The sequence below is a fragment of the Amphiura filiformis genome, chromosome 20 (assembly GCF_039555335.1).
Source record: "Amphiura filiformis chromosome 20, Afil_fr2py, whole genome shotgun sequence".
In the NCBI taxonomy this organism is placed as follows: Eukaryota; Metazoa; Echinodermata; class Ophiuroidea; order Amphilepidida; family Amphiuridae; genus Amphiura; species Amphiura filiformis.
Genome location: NC_092647.1, coordinates 55083932 through 55089931, shown reverse-complemented (window position 1 = coordinate 55089931; position 6000 = coordinate 55083932).

Sequence of the window (6000 nt, the reverse complement as noted above, 5' to 3'; positions counted from 1 at the left end):
AATGATATAAAAACAAGGTTGGAATCTCAACATAAAAGAACTATTTTGGTAATCATGCCTATTTGGTCAATAAATTGGAAAATTGCCCGTTTTTATGCATGGTAATAATATTTCGGCTATGTAATTGTGTTTGTATTGAACTATCCGTATTCCACACATGAAAGTTATTATTGCGTACATACATGACAAATAAAATAGCTTTAAGAGTTATTATATACTTCAAATGTTCAGGTCTGTATCGATCGTCCGGCGGTTCTGGAATAGGATAAACTAATTTTAACCGAATCCTTCAGATTTAGGAGCAATTTCAAACATTCGCATTTTCTTTTGGGGCGAACCTGAAGAAGGAATAGTAATTCACATGACCACATCCGACCTATACCAGGCACAAAAAGACACTCGTCAGTTATAGTCATCCTTGCTATTCAACAACCTGATATAATTTGGATTATTCTGAAATATAGGCTACATTTTGTTAATTGGACTTTTCTTTCTCATTTGACACCCTGTTCGTGATAATCGAGCGAGAATTGACCAAGATATGTGCCTATCCACTAAAACCCTCAGCCCCCAAAATCAAAAGTTGCAATTTTAACGATTATTTGTGCCTGTTACATTATGTGCTTTATTGATTAGCCCGTGGTGCTTGTGTGCAATACAACCATTGACAACGATGCGTTTCCCCTGAACTTTTGATTTTGGGGTTTGACGGTTTGGAGGCGCGTATCTTGGTCAGTTCTTGTTTGATTTTTACGAGCAGGGTGTCAAATGAGAAAGCAAAGTCCAATTAACAATTAATGTATTAAACTGAAATTTTGGTTTGAAAATAAATTCGCATTGAAGCCCATTTCGAATAGACATTAAAGTGAAATAAACTTCCGATCATCATGATCATGTTGTTGTGGGTGTAAATGCCAGAAAACACAAGCAATGCTTTTAAAACGGTAGAAACGTGTTCGTTTTGGTCAAAACGTTTTAATAACATTAATATAAAACGTTTTTTGAAAAACACTACAACAACATGTTGTGAAAATGTAATTGTGGTATAAATTGTGGGAAGCATTCTTGTAAAATAATTTGTCAACTCTTAATAACATTATGTCAGAAAATGTTTTGCATCAAGTTTTTTGTTTTAAAGGTGTGTGACCCTTATTCCATTAAAATACATATTTTGGTATAGAGCCCCCCCCCCCCCTCGTGGTAATACACACTTTCTTGCTTCTATAATTTGGTTCACCTTAAATTCGGTAGTGACGTATGTGCGTATTTATCCGCCGCAGTATCAAATCGCGCGCGTCAACTTAATCGCGCAAATGGTACATACATGCGTACAAAAGCGGTTTGTCGACACGCTTGAGGGGCAACCGAGAAAACGCAGTGACGCGGGGGCAGTGACGCCACTACCGAACTTGAAGCGAAGCAATGTATCCAAACCGCTTTTACAGTCTGTCCACATAGAAGTACAAAGTAAATTGACCTCGGACAGGAGGTATGAGAATTATATGCGTGTGTAAATACTTTTTTGGCGCGCCATCCGGCGCCAACTGCTGCACGATTTGTACTTGCCGAGCGCACCACGCTCTTACGCGTCGCGTTTATTAACACGCAGTGCGTGTGACGCAAAGCATCGACCCCCGATGCCACAGATTTGGATTGTACTTCTATGTGGATAGACTGTAAGCAATTAACTCATAACATGGAATAAGAATGTTTGGATGATGTGCCTCAATGTGAGATAAAAACATCTTGTTACTAATTATGGGACCACCCATCATTAAATACACTTGTATTCTCTTTTTTGTTATATTTATGTGGTGTGTAACTGCATGGTATTTTAATAATCCTATTATGTTTTTATTGATAGGATAAACACTTAATATTCTCATTAAATATATTGGTCTTATAAATTAAGAAAGAAATATTCATATAATGTATTTTACCTCGTATGAAATTACCAAATAATAGCTATTTTGTGATGTATATTTATTATATAAATTGGATAAGACTATTGAGCTGTACAGTAATCCTAAAAATGATATTTCAGTGGTGTATTCATTATTGCGGACTGCATGCATGATATTTTTTATATAAATATATATACAATGTTGTATTTTTATGACTTTGTGAAATGTGTTTTGGTTTTTAAGTTGACTTTAATCTAAAAAAAAAAAATGCGCGGGAATGGGTTCTCTGATTTGTACACGTAGGTCTAGACCAAAGATCTTAAAAAAACAAAATGTTTTTTTAAATCTATGGGCACACACACCCCTACACATGTATGATAATGCAAATAGGATTCATCAAATTGGTCTCAAATTGCTTGACTTGTTAAAAGTCTTAATTAAATTTGGTGTCGGAAAAAATAGTTATCGGCATGTACTCTCTCCTAGACCTACTCATCTTAAATCTACATGCAGGTGGACCCCTATAATTCGCTATGCCATACACTCTAAGAAATAAGGGTTCTAAAAAGGTTCTAAAATTATCCTCTCATGAGAACGCTTAGACGTTCTCTAAAGAACCAAAAATGGTTCCAAAACCGTCGAAAAGGTCCCAAAAAGGTGATGCAGAACCGTTTTCGGTTCTTTAGAAAACCTTTTAAGGATTCTCCACAATTAAAGAACATTTTTGAGAGGTTCAAGAGGGAGGGTTCTCATGAGAGGACAAAAAAGGTTCTACTAGAATCTTTATTTCTTAGAGTGTATTGGTAAATTGGTGGGATTTTGGATCTCAACAATTGAAAACGTTAATAAAAACGGTTTCAAATATTAAAACTGGTATACACAGTAAAGCAGGAGTTGGAACTATTATAACCAGATAATTATAAATTGATTCAAAAGCAGAACAAATTATATATGTCTCTGTTCATGGACTGTCCGTATTAAAGTCTATTTATCGGGCTATTCCAGAAAGATCGCACCCCATAATAGAAGAGTACCTTTTCAATAAAAGAAATGTCTGAATTTCCAAGTTTACGACTGGAAATTCCAGTTGCCAATGTTACTTGAAAAAGTTTAAAATGAATGAAAACCACAGAATTGTCAAAATGAGCCTATCAAATTGAGGATTTCCGAGTTTGAACTATTTTTTTCGCCATTGGACACTTTAAGTCTTAATTTCCAACAATCATGACTGGACCAAAAAATCCGGAAATCCGAACTCCTCTGTAGTGGGTGTGCATCTGTTTTCTGAACTAGTCCATTCTCAGGTTGTGTAATTTATGCATACTAAGTTGGTAAATGTTTTGGTTTAAGGTAATATTTTTGTTCACTTCTACCAATTATTGTATTCAATTACCAAAATATTCATTATTGAAAATTCAACTTATGTAGATAGAGGGCGTTTGCAGACAAATTCACTTGCTATTCTGATCGAGGCTTTTCTAAAGTTTTTTTGTTCCTAATTTTATGATATGAAATATTACTTTTTGTGGAATTCCAAATATTGTAACACGTGATATTGTAGTTACCGTTGGCAATTTAAACAAAAGTATGATTTTTTTTTATTCTGATCAGTTCTTTAATGAACCGGTTTCCTCGACTCAATTACAAGTGAGGCAGGACTTGTTATATTATAACCACGCTGGGACTATTATCTATGCTGAGAAAACTGAAGGTGGAGTTGGTCAAACCAAACTTCTCTGTTACTTCGTAGATATTTATTGTCTGAATGTTGTATACACTGTATATTCGTAAATAAAATATTTTAATCGAAGAAACAAAAGAATAAACTATATAACAAAACAGAACAGACTTCAATGATATTATTTATGATTTACTCTACAGCTACAGAAATTAATGTTGGCACACTCTGGCATACTAAATGTAAATTGCCACCCCTCTCCCCGAGTTGATGTTGATGAAAGCACATTAAGCACTTTTCCCATTGGGCTCTCCAGTTTCCCCAACATTGGTTGAGGGCCGAGGGAAGGGGGAATGGGAAGGTTTGAACTTGTTATACTAATTCGGAACTCTCAGAGCGGCAATGAAGAATTCCAACATATTGTCAGAGTGTGCCAACTATTTATTTCCTTGATTGTCTGAGGCGAATGCAAAATATGCCATCTAAATTTCGTTTTTGTCTCATAACTCAACAACGGAATGTTGTACGATATGGGAGTAGACCATTATACTTTGGAATTAATTGGTGATAAAGAAATTGGTTTATTTAGGAAATGGTAAATGAAAACATCCCCTATTACACATTACGCAGACTCTAAACTGCAAAATATTTCATCTAAATTTCGTTTTGGACCATGATTCAACAAGCACGGTGAAGTTGGCTCGAGATTAGAGATTATACATACATACATACATTAAATTCTTATAAGGCGCAATATCCAGTATGATCAAGGCGCCATACAAAATACAACAAATAATACCACATGAAATATAGGGTAGCTGCAGGTAATATGGGACAGCAGGTAATATGGGACACCTATTTTCATTTTAACAAAAAGTAGATTAGAGAAGGTACACACTTTAAGTTGATTTGTTAAGTGTTTAGAGACATCAATTGTGCTTCTAGAAATGCAGTTTTGGAGTCTGTGTATCAAACTCTTGGAAATCAATGCCAAAAGAGTGAAATTGCCCAAAAATTTACGTCGTTTTTTTGGCCTGATATAAAATCAATGACGCCACATTTTATGATTGTGTATCCAAATACTCTGGTACTGAGGGTGCATTTGTCACTTTTTATGATCTTTAGGCCCGGGGGGGCACTCAACTTAAATTTTGGTAGGGGTGTGCGGCGCGGAGCGCCGAACTTTGGGAACTAAGAACTGATTTTCGGGCAAAATAGGGCTTGAAGAACTGAAATTAGGGCCAAATTATAGGCTGTTGAGCTAAAATTTCTAAATTATTTCCAAATTTGAGCTTAAAGAGCTACAATTGTCAGAGTTTGAGGCTCAAAGAACTGGAGCAGATCCAAATGTGGGGCTTAAGGAACTGCCGGAGAGCCTGAAAAAGGGACCCTTGAGCGCCGCACATACCCGTACCACCTTAACATGTGAGTGCCCCCCGGGTCTTTAGGTGATGGGTTAAGCTTATCAGCAGGTAAAATTCCACTGAAAAGTGGCACTTTCCTTTATATATGATTATTTTCTCTGATTTTCAACTGAATGGGTGCAGGTAATATGGGACACATAGGAAATTGTGTGCATTGTCAATGCGAAAAGCAAAACTATTTAGAAAATTGAATTTTCTTGTTGAAATTTGCATTTAACATTCAAAATTATGTAACAAAAATGTTTTTAGAACAAAAGAGTGATTTTCTGAACATTTTGATTTTCACCATAGAGATAACACAGTGTCCCATATTACCTGCACATGCAGGTAATATGGGACACTTGACGTTGACGTCATTTTGACGTCATAGCGTCCAAACAAACATAAAAAAAGATAACATTGCCTGTTTTATTAATCTTAAAGGACAGGTTGTTCATCATAACAATCTCTTTTGGGCATATCTTCTATAGTTTTTATGCACATAAGCTAAACGTCCTTAATGGTCCCATATTACCTGCAGGTACCCTAATACAAAGCAAAAATACAAATTAGAGATTAGACATTCGTTATTACAATGAATATTACACTTTCAATCGTTGTTATGCATCAATCAAGTGTACGGGAGTAATATCAGACATATTTTAGACATTCAAAATTTGTGGCCCAATTTTGGCCCAAAATTTGAATTTTTTGAACTTCGTTATTTTGGCCGAATTTGACCTAAATACAACTTTTATGTACCAATCGAGTTTTCTAGAGCATTTTGACACCATTTTTGGGCCTTCAAAAATTTTGGCCCAGAAATTTCAAAATGTTTCAACTTTCTTATCTAGGTGAATTTAGACCTAAAAACAACTTCAATGTACCGATCGAGTTTTCTGGAGCATTTTGACACCATTTTTGGTCCTTCAAAAATTTTGGCCCAGAAATTTCAAAATGTGTCAACTTTCTTAGCTAGGTGAATTTAGACCTAAAAACAACTTTAATGTACCGA